Source organism: Bos javanicus, chromosome 20 (assembly GCF_032452875.1).
Source record: "Bos javanicus breed banteng chromosome 20, ARS-OSU_banteng_1.0, whole genome shotgun sequence".
Classification (NCBI taxonomy): Eukaryota; Metazoa; Chordata; class Mammalia; order Artiodactyla; family Bovidae; genus Bos; species Bos javanicus.
Window position 1 is genome coordinate 34,785,982 of NC_083887.1, and position 19,461 is coordinate 34,805,442.

At 38.4% G+C, this 19,461-nt stretch overlaps 1 long non-coding RNA gene across 1 annotated transcript in view; it reads right to left on the reverse strand.

Annotated features, from left to right (window-relative positions):
- Window positions 1–14,457, reverse strand: part of LOC133233355 (uncharacterized) — a 41,811-nt gene extending 27,354 nt beyond the window's left edge. The window contains exons 1-2 of the long non-coding RNA XR_009731689.1: window positions 14,140–14,457; window positions 6,225–6,305 (exon numbers count right to left, since the gene is read on the reverse strand). This is a non-coding gene — a long non-coding RNA (uncharacterized LOC133233355). The remainder of the gene's footprint in view (window positions 1–6,224; window positions 6,306–14,139) is intronic.
- Window positions 14,458–19,461: the final 5,004 nt, after the last annotated feature.

Sequence of the window (19,461 nt, forward strand, 5' to 3'; positions counted from 1 at the left end):
AGTTTGGGAGTTTACCTTCCTCTGCAACGTTCTGGAAGAGTTTGAGTAAGATAGGTGTTCAGTTCAGTCACTCAGTCACATCCGACTCTTTGCAACCCCATGAATTGCAGCACACCAGGCCTCCCTGTCCATCACCAACTCCCAGAGTTCACTCAAACTCACATCCATCGAGTTGGTTAGGTGTTAGCTATCTCTAAATTTTTGGCAGAATTCACCTGTGAAGCCATCTGGTCCTGGGCTTTTGTTTGTTGGAAGATTTTTGATTACAGTTTCAATTTCTGTGCTTGTGATGTGTGTGTTAAGATTTTATATTTCTTCCTTATTCAGTTTTGGAAAGTTATACATTTCTAAGAATTCATCCATTTCTTCCATTTCTTCCAAGTTGTCCATTTTATTGGCATATAGTTGCTGATAGTAGTCTCTTATTATCCTTTGTATTTCTGTGTTGTCTGTTATGATTTCTCCATTTTCATTTCTAATTTTATTGACTTGATTCTTCTCCCTTTTTTTCTTGATGAGTCTGGCTAATGGTTTGTCTATTTTATTTTATATTCTCAAAGAACCAGCTTTTGGTTTTGTCTCATTAAAATCTTTACACAAAAATCTTTAATATACCCATAGATGTGATTTTGTTTCACCAGTTATTTAAAGCAGTTATATCCATTACTACATCTTGAGAGGAAAAGGTGGAAAATCGGGCACTTTTGGAATCATAGTGCCTATCTCAGATATCATCTGTAATCACTCCTTGCACTAAAGAATCCAGTGGCCCATTGGCTTTAAGGTTCATGTACAAGTCAGCAATAGCCTCATGAATACCACCTGAATGTATGCTGCTGAGTCACTTCAGTCATGTCTGAAACTTTACAACCCTAATGTCTGATTCTTTGCAACCACAATGTTCCCAAATGGTCATTCCACACATGCTACTTTTCTCATGTGTGTGTGCATCTGTGTGCTTAGTCATGCTCAACTCTTTGCAACCTCATGGACTGTAGGCCACCAGGCCCCTCTGTCCATGGGATCCTCCAGGCAAAACTACTGAGTTGCTATTTCCTTCTCCAAGGGATCTTCCTGACCCAGGGTTCAAATGTCTCCTGCAGCTCCTACATGGCAGGTGGAGTTTTTATCACTGAGCCACCAGGGAAGCCCACCTAAATCTATCCCCTGACATTAAAAAAAAAAAATTCCATCTGTAGAAAATAAAATTTAGGGAATTGATAAAGGATGGTGCACACTTGCTAGATATTAGCAGTCCCAAATTCAGATTTAAGGCATGTCAAATTTCTATATTACAAGTTAGAGAATGTGAAAGTTTACATGGTTCAGTGTGGCATAGCAGTAACTATCCAGGGAATTAAATACTTCATGGGGTTCGTATTTGAACTCTTAGGTAGACGAGAAAGGGCAAGAACAAAGGACAGTCGTTAACAGAGCTCTGCCTGATACCAGAGCAGACTGTTTAAGTGAAACGATTTAAAGCCAGTATCACTTGACTGGATTTAACAGATTTTTAAAACTAAAATGTAGTCAAGGACTTCTCTAGAGGTCCAGTAGTTAAGACTTATCCCATGCTTCCAGTGCACGGGATATAGGTTCAATCCCTGGTTGGGAGACTAAGATCCTGTTTCCCAGGATCTTTTACCATCTAAATAAGAATCATTTTTTAAACCTTAAGAAAAAAAAATTTGAGTCAAATTATTTTTGATATACAGACAAAGCCTGAAACACCTCAAATTGTATTTTGTTTGTAAAAAGTATTCCAATAGGGGCTTCCCTGGTGGTTCAGTGTTAAAGACTCTGCCTGCCAATGCAGGACACACGGGTTCCATCCCTGGTCTGAGAAGATCCCACCTGCAGCAGAGCAACTGAGCCTGTGTGCCAAGCTATTGAGCATCTACTCTAGAGCCCATGAGCGGAAACCACTGAGCCCATGTGCTGCAACCTCTGAAGCCCGTGCACCCTGGAGCCCCTGCTCCACAAGAAGAGAAGCCACTGCAATGAGAAGTCCACGCACCACAAATTAGGAGTAGCCCCCACTCGCCACAACTATAGAAAAGCCCACACAGCAGCTAAGACCCAGCACAGTCTAAAATAAATAGTAAATATATAAAATTTTTAAATAAAAAAATATTTCATTAAAGTGATATGGTAAAATGTATATTTTATGACATTTATACATATCAAAGTATTAAGACAAGATACAATTTTCTTAAAAGTAAACAGCAGCATATTTAAAAGAGAAAAAAGAGAGAGAGAGAAAGGAAACCAGAATCAGGGCACTGGTTGAAGTACCTCAACCACCGAGGAACTTGGATGTCAAAGCAACATCAAATGGAAAGCGACTTATCAGGTATAGAGAGCTTGGATCTGTTTCTTATCAAAATGTTCAGTTTGCCAGCAGAGTCTGCCAGGCCCACATCCTGACCCCTTCCTCTGCCTTTCTACTCCTTCCCAACCATTCTAGACATCTCCTCCGCTATTTGTTTCTCTTATGTGTTCGTTCCTTTGTTCTTTCTTTAGACTCCATGTTGGCAAAACCTATAATTTGTTAAAAATGGAAAAATGCCAGTTTGTTATTGAAATCACATGCCCACAAATCCGTATGTATACATACAACAAAAACACGCACGTACAGTTTGCTTACTATTGTAAATCAAATACGTAAAGGAAACAGTGGCTATATAATAGCATACTTATTAATGAGTGAATTAACCGTTACAACACTGCGTCTTTACCTAGAGTGTCACCTAGTGCATTACAAAATTAGAAACATACCAGACCCGATTCTACAAGAGACATTCGGGGAGGTGGACGAGAACCGGAAGATGGCTCGGTCTCCTTTCCTTTACGCTGCCTGTCCAGCACTGCAGAGTTCTTAGTACCCACCCCTCCTTCCACGGTTCCTCTTTCAGTCCCAAGAGCCGCCATCCAGTTGTCGGCCTGATTCTTCTTCCATGTGATAGTTGCACATTATTTTAAATTTTCTTATACCAGACTGACTTTTATGCTTTCACTTTTATCAAGTTCTGTGATTTTGTTCACAATTCCTCAATTACTCAGGTACAAGTAATGTTCATTTGGGGATGAAATGTCCACAAGACAAGGCACACCGTAGATGTGTATGTAATATAGTAGGTCGGTGTATCAAGACAATTCAAGTGGAGCAAAGAACCCATTTCCTCTAGTGGAGTAAAGAAATTCATGTGTGCTGGGCTCATGTCTCCCAAAACAGTGACCCAATCGACCACCTTTTTCTTCCCTCCTCCCTCATCAACAGTTTGTTTTCATGTTTTTGAAACCTAGGGCTTCATTGGAGTATTTTTCTCTAGACCTTAATAAGACATATTAAAAAGGAAAAAACCAAGAACATGCTTTTTATCTTTTATAAACATATGTTTTAAAATTGTATTGAAATATAGTTGATTTACAATGTTGCATTAGTTTCAGATGTACAACAAAGGGAAACAGTTACATATATATATATAAATACACATATATATGTATATATATTTCTTTATATTCTTTTCCATTATAGGTTATTATGAGATATTCAGTATTCAGTACAGTTTCCTGTGCTATACAGTAGGTCCTTGTAGTTATGGTTATCTCTTTTATATGTCATCGTATATATATTTTAATCCCAAACTCCTCATTTATCCCTCCTCTACTTTTTCCCTTTGGTAACCATAAATTTCTTTTCTATGTCTATGAGGCTATTTCTGTTTTGCAAATAAGTTCATTTGTATCTTTTTTTTTTTTAGATTCCACATATAAACCATATCATATGATGTTTATCTTTTTCTGTCTGGCATACTTAGTATGATCGTCTCTACGCCTATCCATGTTACTGCAAATGGTATTATTTCCATTCTCTTTCTATGTCTGGGTACTATTCCATTGTATATGTATATACATCTTCTCTATCCATTCATTCATCTTTGGACACTCAGGTTCCTTCCTAGGAACACGTTTATTTTAAAATTAACAACAACAAAAAAAGTTTTCATCTTTACACAAGAGGAAACAAGGTCCAAACAACATACACACACAAAGAAAACAATGGTTTATTGTTTACTATAAAATTCACTAAATTTGCTTCTATTTAATTTGCATATGGAATTTGGCAATAGCACTACACAATGGAATTTTTATTAGAGTAATTGCACATTGGCACATCTTTTTTGGAAAATAACTGCCAGTATGTTGGCCAAAAATCAGAACATAAGTTGACTATTTAAAATTTGCATGCACTTGACCTGGTAGTTTTACTATTAGTATAATGTAGTATACTATTAATATAATCTATAAATGAAAATCTAAAATGAACATCAAGATTTATGTGCAAGCCTATTATTCCTTACAGCAGTGTTGTAAACAGCAAGAAATTATTAGCAAACCCAAATTCTGACAGTAAGTACATATTATAGTCAATCTATAGAATTTGTATTCTGTAGACATTGAAAACAGGATTTCCAGAGTACTACATGACATGAAAAGTTAGTAGTAATGTTCAAGAAGAAAATACAGCATATTCAATTGTATACATAGCAATTCCCAATGCATAAATGTATGTAAATTAATACATACGAATAAAATCCAAACATAGGTAAATGATAGAAAGAAATTGTAATGAAATATATCTAAAATGATTATACCTGGATAGTAGGATTCCAGGTGATTCTGATATTATTTTTCTACTTCTCTATGTTTCCAAAGTTTTTTCATTCATATGTGTTAGCATTTTTTTTAATCCAACATTTTTATCTGTCTCTGTAGTCTCCACCAGATGCTTTAAAATCTTTCAAGTAACCTATCACTGATGATTTCTTTTTTCTTACAGTCTTAACTTAAATTTTGTTTTCTTTAGATGCTGCTACTGACTGATAACCTCCCAACTGCTCCATTTGTCTTGCTGTATAAACTTTGATAGGGACCTTTCTCATGCTTTTGACTTCAACAGAATTGCTCTTGGAATTGTCTCATCATTTGGATACCATTGTTGATAATCAGCATGCCTTGGGTGCTGTACTATACTAAGTCGCTTTAGTTGTATCCGACTCTTTGTGACCCCATGGACTGTAGCCCTCCAGGCTCCTCTGTCCACGAGGATTCTCAGGGCAAGAATATTGGAGTGGGTTACCATTTCCTTCTCCAGGGGATCTTCCGAACCTAGGGATCAAACCCACGTCTCTTAAGTCTCCTGCATTGGCGGGTGGGTTCTTTACCACTTGTGTACTGGGAAATCCATGCCTTGGGTAGGAGGCCCTAAAAAACTGAGTCTATGACAGGGCTTCAGATATATGTGACTTGTTACAGGAAAGGAAGACCCTTCCAAACCTTATTAGGAAAAAGCTTCTCTTGTTGTGGGGCATGGGCATGTGGGCTTCAGGAGCTGCAGCTCCCAGGCTCTAGAGCAACTCAGTAGTTGTTCCACAGCATGTGGGATCTTCCCAGACCAGGGACTGAACCCATGTTTCCTGCATTGGCAGACAGATTCTTTGCCACTGAGCCACCAGAGAAGCCCCTCAAGAATTTTATATATCTAAACCTGTCAATCATTGGCCAAATAGGAGGGTGAGGGGAAGGGTGACACCGCCACAGCCCCAGCAGGTGGCTCCCATCAACTACTGACAATTCTCCAGAAAGAACCCCAAACACCTGAAGGATGGATGCATCAGCTGGCAAAGCCAGTCGGGGTGGAGCAGTAGCAGAATCCACTACCCATGATGATGATGGATGGAAAAGAGATGGGAGGACAGGGACGTGGGGAGGTGAGTTTCAAACCCATCCAGGTAATATCAAAAAGGCACACTTTCAAACTAATGCTCCCATCCCAGCTGAAAGAATGCTGATTCAGGACGACACAGCTCCAACCATCCAGTATCACAGGAGACCACAAGTGGAAGGCCACTGGAATGATACATGGCATTTAAAATTCCAAAGTTTTTAACATAGGGGCTTAAAGAGGCCCCTGTTTAGATAATCTTCTGCTCTGAACTCCTGAGAAAATATTAAGCAGATATACTTAATTTCCTCTAATACTTAATATGTTTTCCATCCAATTGTGAGCCTTAAAAATAGCTGCTAGACTTCCCCTAGAGATGGCTTCATTCTGGAATCAGATGAAAGGCCTCCTTGGTCCAGTGGTGCAAATTACTGGACACTGGGATAAGAGGATCTATAAACTATGCTGTTAATATAAAAACCTCTATCATTCCTACCTCTGACATCTTGGTGTTGCCAACAAATATGATATACTTTCCAAATGTTCCTCTTCATCCCATCGTGCTCTGTGTGTCAAGCTGTAAGAGAAAGTTGGTAGCTAAAAAATTTAGGTCTTGTGAGAACTACTTCAGATCTTTTCAAAGCCTAGATCTACAGGTTCAAAAATCTGCTGTCATTTAAGAGAAAGAAGTCAATCAAATCTATTACTGGATTTTAGGTGGGTCTGAAAGCTCCTTACTTTTCAACATGTTATGATCATATCGTGTGGACCCAAAGAAGAGCATTTTTCCCCTCTTAATGCCTCATAATTCAAAGAGGAGAAGCCCTAAAGCAGACATTGAAAATATTAACACAGAAGGTGCAGAAGTAAGGGAAAATACTGTTAGAAATGCGAGGAAAAAAGAAAGAAAGAAATGGAAGAGAAAAGAGACATTTGAAAAACATCTTTCTCTTTACTAAGCAATTTGTTTCCTAACTTTTTTGTGGCTCCAGTGATAGTCTTCAGGAAACTTGGTGATGTCATTTCCTTTCAATCGGCCAGTTACATAAATGTTGGCAAAGAGCCAAGTAAAACAGCCCTCAAACAGATGGCCATGTGTGTAAGTGCCAGAAAGTGAGAACAGCCATTTGTAGTTATCTTTTTTTTACCCCACACGCATGGTATAATGTTTATTTTACGACCTCTCTTATGGACTTATGTGGATCATTCTTGTCATTTTTCTTGGAAAAAAAAAAATCCCAAAGGAAGCAGTCATAAAATATAAAAGACGAATCATGAAATAGTGAAAAACAAGGTAACAGGCAGAAGTGAGCATTGCATTGGGAGAATTTAAACCATCAAAGAGCAGTCCAGGCAAGGCTCTTTGGGTGCTCAAACATGCTGAGAAGGGACTATCTCTGACTGTCAGGAAATTTCAGATGAAGGAGATTTTCAAGGCAAATGAATTCACCTTATGATTCATAAGAAGGTAGAAATGAGATGCCTGCATGGCTTTCACAGAAGAGCACACTTTCTCGATTTACTTTTATTCCTTCAAAGCAAATCAAAATGTAGCTGCAGAGTTCCTTCACAATGAGTGGTCTCCAGGCCTCCCTGTTCCAAGTACATATTGATGCAATCAGGAGGAGTTTACACTTTTGTAACTGTGAAGAATTTCAGTTATGCATAATAAAACACAGCAAGGAGTTTGAGGCTTTTCAGCTTCAAAACCTAAATTCTGTTCCTGCTGTCTGCAATGATTGATAATAACATTTTTTGTCTTTTCTGCTAACGAAAAAGAAGCACAGGTTTTTTTTTAACACCTCGTACAGCACACATTATGTTACGCAGGTTCAAAGTAAGTTAATCCTTCATAAATTCTATCAATTAGCTTCCTTTGATATTTCACTATTTCAATTATATAAGAACATGTGAAAAAGTTTAAAGTCTATCCTCTTAAATCCAGGTGTCACAGAAATCAGCAGGGAGGGAAAAAAATGAGAATTAGCTAATCATGGACCTTCTTTTGATTATTTTCTTCTTCTGTTAAAATGTTTCTTTTATTTCCTTTGAGATTAAAGGATTTAATTTCTCTTTCATCCATCAAATTTCCACAAGTATGTAGCTGTGCATTCTAATCTCTACTTGAACACATAGCTGTAAAATGTCAGATTTATTTGTTCACAAATATTTCTTAAACAACAATTATGGGCCTACGACCGTGGTAGAAATGGGTGATAAAGAGATACCAACTGAAGGATCGTTACTGAAACAGGTCAAATGTTCCAAGCTCTTATTTAAATATTACTTTTTTGGTCTTTTCAAAACTTCTAGCAATTTTTGTGCTGTTCTAACACTTGAATCCCAGGAAAATATTTGGAACTCTGCTACTTCCTGTGAGAGTTCTATACCTCTTTGGGTCAGGGAAGGACAGTTTTAGAGACTCTGTTACCTTAAGGTAGAATTGTGTCCTCAAAAGGGTTTTATGCTTACTTTGGACTCTGCTGCCTGAACTCCACCAAGCAGCGTAATAAGTTCCATATGCCCATTTTTTTGAAGAACACATTTTCAAAGCAGCAAATGTTTTGACGGATTGGCTCTCGGAGCGCCTGAATACTGTTATACACATCATTTAGCATTTCACAAGGCCCCTACTGTTCAATTCTGGGAATGGAGCCAGGGTAACCTACCTACTGGTGTTCCAAGTAACGTGAAAATATTGAGAATTCTTAACCATCATGCTTCACTAAGACATATCTGGAATGTGAGGGCTTCTTTGCTGCCATGGAACTGTGTGAATGTGTGTGCACATGTGTGATGGTGTGTGTGCACACGTTTGCAGACATGCATACATACATTATAAGTAAAAGAAAGAAACATACATACCCTTAGAGTCAATAAATGAGCAACAACAACAACAAAATTTGATGATGGGAGTTTTGAGCGCTTAAAATTTTTAATCTTTAAAGTAGTCATTGAATTCCGATCTTATATGAGAAGCAATGGAAAGTAACAAAAATACAATAGTGAGTGTATAATAGATTTAATGTTTTTCTTTCATGTAAAGAATTTCATAAAGTTTTCTTGCTTGCCTCACATTATCAACTTTGTGCATCCTGTATTACTCACATAATAAGCATTCTTGGACTCAGTCTTGCCAAATTTGCTTAAATATAATGTTCTTCTGGGATACCTCTTCCTTCCTCCCCCCACCTCCACCCAGGGATTCTGAATCAGTAGATCTGGAGTTGGGCCTTGGAATTTCTATTTTTAAGAATCATGTCATCTTTCTCAGGACCCAGTATGAAACCTTTAGGTATTTTTAAGAAACCTTTTAAAAGTCAAAAATTAAGACTCTATCTGTGTACAGGAATCTACTATCTAGTATTCCTAGTTATTTTTCCTCTAACTTACTGGCTTCTGAATTACATTCAGGAAATCTATCCTTCTGTTAAAACCTTTTTACTATTTCAGCATCTGACCTTCCTCATTGTTCCAACATCTTTCTCTCAGTCACTATATAATGAAAACATCATAGAAAGGTGGCTTATAAACAACAGAATTTATTTATCACAGCTCTGGAGTCTGGGAGTCCAAGATCAAGTCACCAGAAGTTTCTATGTGTAGTGAGGGCTCACTCTCTGGTTCACAGATGATGCCTTCTAGCTGTCACCTCACAAGGCAGAGGGAACGAGGGGCCTCTCTGGGGGTGCTCTTTTATAAGGGCACTACGACACAATGGACCTGAGTTTGAGCAAACTCCAGGAGATGGTGAAGGACAGGGAGGCCTGGCGTGCTGCAGTCCACGGGGTTGCAAAGAATCAGACATGACTGAGCAACAACAATATGCCATTCATGAGGGCTCCACACCGTTATGACCCTAAACACCTCCAAATACCATCATGTTGAGGAAAAAGGTTTCAACATACGAATTATGTAGCGACACAAATATGCAACCTATAAATGTCTGAGGAAAATATTAGATACAGTGATCTGGGTGTTCAAAGTGATATATTTTAAAATTCGTATTTATGGTAAGAAATGATACACCCTAATAATGTATTCTCTTAGAGAAACATGGTTCATTAGGGAAGGGAGTGCAAAGAACATTTTAACTTCCTTAATGAAGATAAAATGTTAAGGCTCCGGCCAATATCAGCCTGAAGGCACCCAATCTCGTCTGATCTCGGAAGCTAAGCAGGGTCGGGCCTGCTTAGTATAAAAAAAAAGTAAAGTTTAAAAATAAAATAAAATTTAAAAAAAAGAATAATTGCTTACTCAAGAGTAATATAATCCAATAGTTCTGATAATACAAGGCAATGGACATGTTTTGCTTGATTTATTAACTATGGAAGCATATTTAATTAGGAGGCAGTCCAGCAAAGAATGCATTCAGAGGTTTAAATTAAAATCTCAGTTAACACCTATAAGAACACTGAGATCTTGAGCATGTTATCTTTTCTAACCTTTTAGAAACCTCTTTTTCCCTCCTTTGTTAAAAAGAAGATCCATCTCATACAGCTGATTTGAGACCTAGGAAGATAATCTAAGTGGGTGGTGGTGGTTTACTCCCTGTCAGTGTTCAACTCCTGCAACCCCACGTTTTGTAGCCAACCAGGCTACATGCGATTCTCCAGGCAAGAATACTGGAGTGGGTTGCCATCTCCTTCTCCAGGGGATCTTCCTGACCCAGGGATCGAACCTGGGTCTCCTGCACTACAGGCAGATTCTTTACTGACTGAGCCATCAGGGAAGCCCAATCTAGGTGGAGTCTGACATGCAGTAGGTGCCCATATGTTTTTAGGTTCATCATGAATGTTATTGGCTTCCCAGATGACTCAGTGGTTAGGAGTCCTTCTACCAATGCAGGAGATGCCGGATACCTGGGTTTGGTCCCTGGGTTGGGAAGATCTCCTGGAGAAGGGAATGGCTACCCACTCCAGTATTGTTGCCTGGAATAGTCCATGGACAGAGGAGCCTGGTGAACTACAGTCCATGGGGTCACAAGGAGCTGGATACAACTGCACAACTGAGCACATACACATTCATGTCATTGTTACTGAAATATTAATTAATGACCTACTATTTGCCAGGCATGCACAAGATAGCCCGAGTCTGTTCTATACAGACCTTCTGAAGTGGACAGAAAATAAATACATATTGAACATAAATAAAACAGAATTCCAGCTATTACTCTATGCTGGGAAGAAAACAAAGCAGGGTAATGTGCTGGGAATTACTAGGAATAACTAAGATGGCTGTGAGAGCCGATTCAGGAGATGGCATGATATCCTCAGAGAGTGGGTGATAATTAGGAGCCCATTGTCCAAGGATGCCTGTCCAAGGATGCCTGTCCAAGGATGCAGGCAAATGTGGATGGACAGTGACAGCAAGGGGAAGGTGGGACAAGATGGAATAGGAAGTAGGCAGGAATCAGATACATGCTTCCCCCCTTTGTTGTTTCTTTTCAAGCTGGGGATATACATATTTGCTAAAAAATAAATGATTCTCATTGAGGATGGGAATAGTAAAAGTACTTTTAAATTGTTTTTTCTTTTGTTTGGCTTTTAGTTTTTTTTTTTTTTTAATTGGTGGATAATTACTTTACAATGTTATGTTGGTTTCTGCTGTACAACAAAAATGCAAATCAGTCATAACTATATATATATATATGTCATTACAGAGCACCAGGCTGGGCTCCCTGTGTTATATAGCAGGTTCCCACTAGCTACCTGTTTTATATATGGTAATGTATATATATCAATGCTACTTTCTAAATTCATCCCACTGTCTCCTTCCCCGCTATGTGGTTTAGTTTTTTAAGGCTTATATCCTTGGTTACTCTTTGTATTTTCTGACTGGTGGGACCCCATGCCATACATATTGTTACATATTTTGAAAATCACAGCTTGTATCTAATATTTCATTGTCCTCAGAAAAGTACACTTTTCTTTACACTAGAACAACTAATGTGCCCTATGACCTGTCAGGGAAGAAGTTAAAAGATGCTTGTTTTCTTAGAATGTAATATCAGCTTTCCCAGTCTCCCCATTATGTTGGGCCACTGATGACTTAATTTCAATTATATTGGGTCACCAATGGTTGTTCAGCTTTCTAGCTAATTTACCAGATTTTTAAGTTATTGCACACTCGTTATAAGGACATTGTGCTATACCATAAGGAAAGTTCCTTTCTAATACAATAAACAACTGTATATGTATTCTTAGGAATAATTTCTATGCATTTCAACAAAGGAGGAGCAAAAGATATGAAAATTAGCCACTGCACATTTTAGATCAAAAAATGAGGATTTTATACAGAATTATAAAAGTTGGAGATTGCCATTGGAGTCTGCTAGCCAAGCCCTCATTATAGAGATAAAGAAAATTAAACCCCAAAATGTTAGCAACTTTCACAAAATTACTTCCTCAAAAAGATAAGGTTCTAGGGACTTCCCTGTGGTCCAGTGGCTAAGACTTTGCCTTCCAGTGCAGGGGGTACAGGACGGATCCCTGGTCAGAGTGCTAAGAGCCCACATGTCTTGCGGCCAAAAGAACAAAACAAAAAACAGAAGCAATACTGTAACAAATTCAAATAAAGCCTTTAAAAATGGTCCATATTAAAAAGAAAATATGCTAACTAAAATTCAAATTACTTATTTCCATAGCTTGTGCTCTTTCTATTCATAAACACAGGAAAACATATATTTGCTGTGTACAAAGGAAATTAAATTCTTATGAAGAATTAAGGGAAAAATAAAGCTTTCATTCAACTCTATATTGAGTACATTTTATTGAGTATTCATGTAGGACCAAATTATCCTCACTGATCCAAGCTTCCAACAGAGTGAGCTTCATAACCTATACATTTCACATTTTAGTAGCTCTAAAATATGAAAAATGAAGGACTAAATAGCAGGAAGTTGTATGCCCCACTTTGCCAAGAGTTAGAGGAATTTGGGATAAACATGAGTCCAGATCTTGGTTTTTAGGGTGTGACTGAACTCCTAGATTCATCTGTTTTTAAAACTGTAAGGAATTATTGCTATTGTGCACTAAAATCTTCCACACTGTTACAAACAAATGGCATGATACCTACTTAAAGAAAAGCATGCAGTTTCAAAATTGAGACCCTCAATTTTCTTTTTTGGCTAAATTGAGAAATATTCTTCTGAAATACAATATGGTTTTTCACTGACAGGTGCTCTGTCCTAGCTGGTAAGTGGTAAAACAGAAGATCTCTGAAAACCTTTCAATGGCAACATTGCTATGTCAATGTGTCCTGGCCACCAGAGAACTGTATACAGGAAACATTTGGATTGATGCTCACTATTTCAAATCAATATTAGGTAAGGAGTGCTGATGATGTCGTTCTCTAGGACAGCTGGATCAAGAGCTTACCCCCTGCTCAGTCGTGGCCTGAGGGACACAGAAACTAGGGATGCCCCAGATCAGATCATGAACACCTACAAGGAGGCTTTAAACTTTGTCTGTATCTCAAAGGTGCAGCAGATGGCAGACAGCAATATGAGGAACAAGCCAGTGCATATTAAGGTGCAAAGCATAGGAGAAGAGAGGAAGAAAATGAATATGTTTTAAATACTCTCTATGAGCTGAGCTCCGTGGGAGTCTCTTTGAGTATTATATCATTTGTTTCCCAATACTCTTTGAAGAAGGGATTAGAACTATTTCATAAAGAAAGAAAATGAGGATCAGAGAGTTTAAATAAGTTCCTCAAAATTACACTGTTCCTCAGTAGAACAGCCAGAATTTGAACTGATTCCAAACCAACGCTCCTCTTCTGACTGAGACATGAATTCATAACCCAGTTCTGTATCCAATGAGGGCATCCAGGTATGAGAAGCAAGAAAGCATTACGTGGGTTTGGTCAAGCAATTTGAAAGAAGAATTTGTGAGCTGCTGTTTTATTTTTCTGAGACATAGGCCTGCCAAATTTTGAATAGGACAATAGTCTTGTTTCTTAGACTTAGGATTAAGTATTTTTTATCTTTTTCTTGCAACATCAGAAATATGACTTAGCTTTAGAAAATATGTCTTGAACACAAAGTGAGGATTTATAAATAAATTAGTTCTGACTCTAACTGCTGACGTGCCCATTACTGCCTCAAGCTCTCAAATCTAAAAATTGCTGCATCTTTCTTGGCCCACCACCACCAGTAACTGCCGCTCCCTAGCACTGGTTTCATACATGTGCATTCTCAGATCCAAATGTTCAGACCTGGTAATAAAACAGGTCAAATCAGCCAGTGCTTGGAAAGTGACAATCCGGGTACAGACCATTGGCCCAACAATGGTTTTCTTTGTAACAAATAATCAAAGTGTATCCCTGATCCAGTGAGTAAGAATGAAGATGAGTTATGCTTCAAGATTGCTCATAATAGAGCAGGGAATTCAGGTTAGATGGCTCCTCACCTTTTAGTCAGGTACCAGCAGCATCTGGTCATCAAAGTCTGAAGGCTTTATTATCTTTTGAGAACCAATACATCCAAGAAGCACTCAATCCAATGGCTCTTCTTCCTTAATGAATATGAAGCTGAAATAGTTCTGTTTTAATACCAAAAAGATAGCTATAACACTAGCCAGTATTTATTTAGCAGTTAGCATCGGCCAGACCTGCACAGGCACTTCACTTTTGATTCTCATCAAAAGTGCTTAATCACTCAGTTGTATCCAACTCTTTGAGACCCCATGGACATAACTGCTTAGTGGGTCCAATTTCCTCTGCATGAATCAGAGTTTTAGACTTTTGTGACATGCCTACCATTCCAGGGAACTCAGAATATGGAGCAGAATGTACAACAAAGTGTAAAAGACTAGTGTTTTATGATGAATACACATTTTAAGATTTACCTAATGGGTCAATCCTGTTTCCCATCCTGGTGATATGCCTCTGCCTCAAACATTCTAATTTGCCTTAAAAACACCAATGCTTGTGACTCTTTCAACTAGGGGTTTACCTGAAACTTTCTTCAACTTATTTGTGTTTTCAGTGTCAACCACCTCTTTGATTACTTCAGTGACACACAATAAAATGTCCGTAATAACAAAAGAGGTTTCCTTCTTCAGAGATCTTCCTGGCCCAGGGGTCAAACCCAGGTCTCCAGCATTGTAGGCAGACTCTTAACTGTCTGAGCCATCAGGGAATCTTAATAATAAAATCAATTAATAATTGTTGAGTGCTTCTTCTGTGTTCATAATTAACTCAATTAACCCTCACTGCCCTGTGAGGAAGATAGTTCAGTCAGTCTCTATTAGAAGATAGTCAGTCTCTATTAGAGATGTGGAAATCAGGGTTCAGTGAGGTTAAGTCACTTCACCAAGGATGTTCAATTCGTAAATGGGGCAAGGTCTCCACATAACCTCTAAGAGTCCACAAAGTATGCTCTAAACCCTGATACTCAAAGTGTGATCCCTAGACCAGCCCCTAGTGTCATCTGAGAGCTTATTAGACATGCAGAAACTTGGGCCCCAGCCTAAGATAGTAAGTCCAGATGTGAATCTTAACAAACACTACAGATGTTGGGTGTGCACCTTCAAGGAAGAGAGGCACCAACTTTAAATGGCACCCTTGACCACAGGTGGGGTGGCCAACTGTCCTGGTTCGCCTGGGACTAAGGGCTGCATGGGACATGGTGCTGAAACGAAGCAGGTCTCAGGCAGACCAGGCTGAGCTGGTTACTCTGACTATAGGACTAGGCACTGGGACTCTCCGAAGAGACGTCACTGAGTATTTTCCCCTTTTCTGGGCTGAAAGTACACCCTGTGTTGGCTTTCCACCTGCCATGTGTCAAAGGGGCATGCTGAGTGCGTCTTCAGATGGTGATACTGATCCTGTCAATGTGGATGGGAAACACCATTGAGGAAAGATGGGCCTCCAGCCCTCAGATCCTTATGCATCCACCTCTGGGTTCCTGAATTTTGACATTTGACCTAAGCCATGATAGGAAGCATCCTTTTCCCTCATAGCAATTATATCAATCTTATATCAATCTTCCTCACTGTATTATAATGTGAGGAAGATTCCCACATGAATCATTTCCCACATCCCAAATGAACACGTTAAAACTGCAAACAAGTACATTCACACTCAACTAACTGTCTTATGGGTTCATTCATTTAGTTCTTGAATCTTTTTTTCTAAAACATCAATAAAATCCAGATGTGTGAAAAACTCTCATCATTTTAATACTAATGATGTCCATAAGAGAAATTTAAATCTGTGTGTTATTTCATTCAGACATCACTATCTCAATGCTTTGTAGAAACTACTACGGTTTAAGCCATTGCTACAGATTTCTCCTAATGAAGGAGAAATTGTAGATTTTTTTAAACCCAAAACATGGTCTACAAAGACTTTTCTCATTTTCAACAAAAATAGTATTGGGTTGGCCAGAAAGTTCATTTGGATTTTTCCATAACGTCTTAAAAATCCGAATGAAGTTTTTGGCCAACACAATATATAAATTCTACATATGAAATCTAGAATGTCTCTTTGTCCCAAGGAGGGGAAAAACTTTTAACATATTTTAAACAGTAATATTTATATGCAGAACATACAGAAATTTTTGGCATATGGAGCAAAATTATTCCCCTTTTTGGCTTTAATTTATTTTGTAGGTAATGAGAAAGTCTTGGCATTATTCTCAACTATTAACACCTGGTGGAGAGAGAACTAAAGTCTTCCATGGCCAAGATTGAATCTCCCAATTATTTTATTACTTTACCCTCCTCTCAGACTTGGAAGCAGCTTTTCAGATCCCTACTTGGTACTAGCACTACCTGTGACCTCATTGTCATTTATGTTTAAGCTTTTATCTTGTCTCTCAACCACACTGAGCAATTATAATGCAATCACTGTCATTCATTCATTTATTCAGAAAACATTTACTCATCACCAACCATGTGTTAAGTCTTGCATACTGCTAAGTCGCTTTAGTCGTGTCCAACTCTGTGTGACCCCATAGACGGCAGCCCACCAGGCTCCCACGTCCCTGGGATTCTCCAGGCAAGAACACTGGAGTGGGTTGCCATTTCCTTTTCCAATGTATGAAAGTGAAAAGTGAAAGTGAAGTCGCTCAGTCATGTCCGACTCTTAACGACCCCATGGACTGCAGCCCACCAGGCTCCTCCGTCCATGGGATTTTCCAGGCAAGAGTACTGGAGTGGGGTGCCATTAATAACTAAAATGTCTTTGGTGCTTTAAGTGACTATGAGATAAAATTAAGAAAAATGAACATAATGCAGCAGAAAATATTTTAACAGACATTACAAATTTACATGGGCTTCCCTGGTGGTTCAGTGGTAAAGAATCCACCTGCCAATTCAGGAGACACAGGTTTGATTCCTGGATTGGGAAGATACACTGGAGAAGGAAAATGACAACCCATTCCAGTATTCTTGCCTGGGAAATCCCATGGACAGAGGAGCCTGGCCAGCTACAGCCCATAGGGTCACAAAAGTGTAGGACACGACTTAGTGACTAAACAACAACAGATGTACATAAAAAGAACTTAGAAATGCAAAAGTTCAAAAGATTTCTTCTTACTTGTAAGATCAGGGAAGAATATTAGGGAGAAAATCACATTTGAACTGGTGTGTTTGTGAGATTTCTAGAGAAGAAGCCATATACAGAAGTCCTGTGGCAGGAGCAAATAAGGCATGCCTCAGAGGTAAAACATGCCTGATTTGGCTAGAGTTTATGAAAAGAGCTGAGGTTTTAAAGAAATTTGGAAACTGACTATGTGGTTTGAGATGTAATCCAGTAAAGATCAGGAAGTCAATGAAGGTTTCTGAACAGGGAATTGTCTTAGTCTGACAAAACTGTATTCATCCCCCAGGAATGTATAGGAAAACAAAGCAGGAGACAAACTCATGGTGCAGAATTTATTCAGAGCCTGTTAAAACAATCCCAGGATAAGTAATAAAATCTACATTAGAATCTCTTTCTGCCACCCTTAGCCATTGGCCTTCCTTTTCATTAAATACATTTACTGATGATTTATCCATCTGACTTTCAGTATCTCTGAAAGAATATTTTTGTCTTTCTCTTTTTTACTTTTTTGCACCAAAGAGTCTTCAAGTGATTCTTAGTTAAGAAGTACAGAAGAGGGTAGCTTTCACAGCATATACAAAGAGACAGTATTGTTTTCAACAACAACAAAAACCTCCTCATTTATTAAGCACGTAGTATACCACGTACAATATGCTAGGTGATCTGCATATAACTTGCTTAATTCTCAAAACAGCCCCATGAGGATGGTATTATTATCTCTATTGTAAAGATGGGGGAACTGTGGCTTTGGTGGTGTTGTTGCTCAGTTGTTCAGTCATGTCCGACTCTTTACAGCCCCGTGGACTGCCTGTGGCTTAGATAGGCTAATTCCGTACATGAACTAAGGATATTGGGTTAATGTTATTCAATATGAAGAATCCAGAAATCTCTCATTCTCTAAGAGTTTAGAACCTTGTTCTATTTTTAATTCTGATCTTCAGTCAGACCGAACTCATAATCAGTGATCAATAACTCATAATCAGTGATCAATAAGCCTCATAATCAGTGATCAATAAGTGATCAATCAGTGATCACCAAGCTGGAGAGTCTAGGAGGGAATTACGGGGAGGCAGGGAATGGCTGTCAATCTTAGGACTCAAGGTTCCAGGCAACACTGGGTGGAAATGGGGCAGAAAAATTATAAAGGTGATGGCATTGTTCATTTTTTATTTAAATAATTCCTTCTAATACAATTGCAGATGTTGTAGGATCATTGGGGAAACTGAAGACTTTTAAGCACATATTCTCAATTGGATAAAAGTCCTTGCACTACATGGATAAAATTAAGGTGAAGTTCAATATTCTTAGTACAAGTAATCATTGGGTACAATGACTTGAACTAATCATTACTTAATACAAGTAATCATTGTCACCTGTTTCTGCCATCAAGTCCCCCACAGAATGACCTCCACAGGGGGTCTAATTCCCCGCAGGCTTCCCTCCTAACTTCACTTAAAATCAAGGAAATATATTTCATCATTTTTTGAATTGCGTATAGCCATGAAGTGGCTGGTGAAACTCAGATCAGTTGGAATAATGAAAGCATGAAATCACTACCCAGTTTTCACAGGAAAGGCTAGAACATTTAATAGAAATCAGGCAAGGACATGAATCCATTTTGTCAAAATGTCCCCTTAGCCACAATTCTCATGGAAATAATTGTGGGTCCTTTGTCTTGGCAATTCTAAATATTCCTGTTTCATCCTCAGAATTAAAGGAAGGTTCATATTCTGTCTAGGCACAAAGCTGAATGACCAGATAGTGAAAAAAAGAGCCCATTTTCCCTTTTTCTCCTGGTGAGACATTTTTCCTGGGGTCTTTCTCTTTCTAGAATCTCTAAATTACATTAATTCTAATCAGTTGTGTGTCTGAAAATGACACCACATTTCTAAAAGTCACAGTTTGGGGAGGAGGACTAACTGTATAACATGGTGCCATGTTCATCATAGTGTTCTACTTCACAGAGCTGGAAGCTAAGTCAGAGGAGAGGCTTACTCAAGTTTTTATGGGATGGAAAATCTTAACTCTAGAGAAAATAAGACTAAAAATAATTTATTCAGTGTTCATCCATCTATTTCACAAATAGTTGTTATCTACATGGCACTCTGCTGGGTGCTATGCAGAAACTTTTGGAAAGTGATTTTGTACAATTACAAATTATACTTAGTTGACATATTCCAATG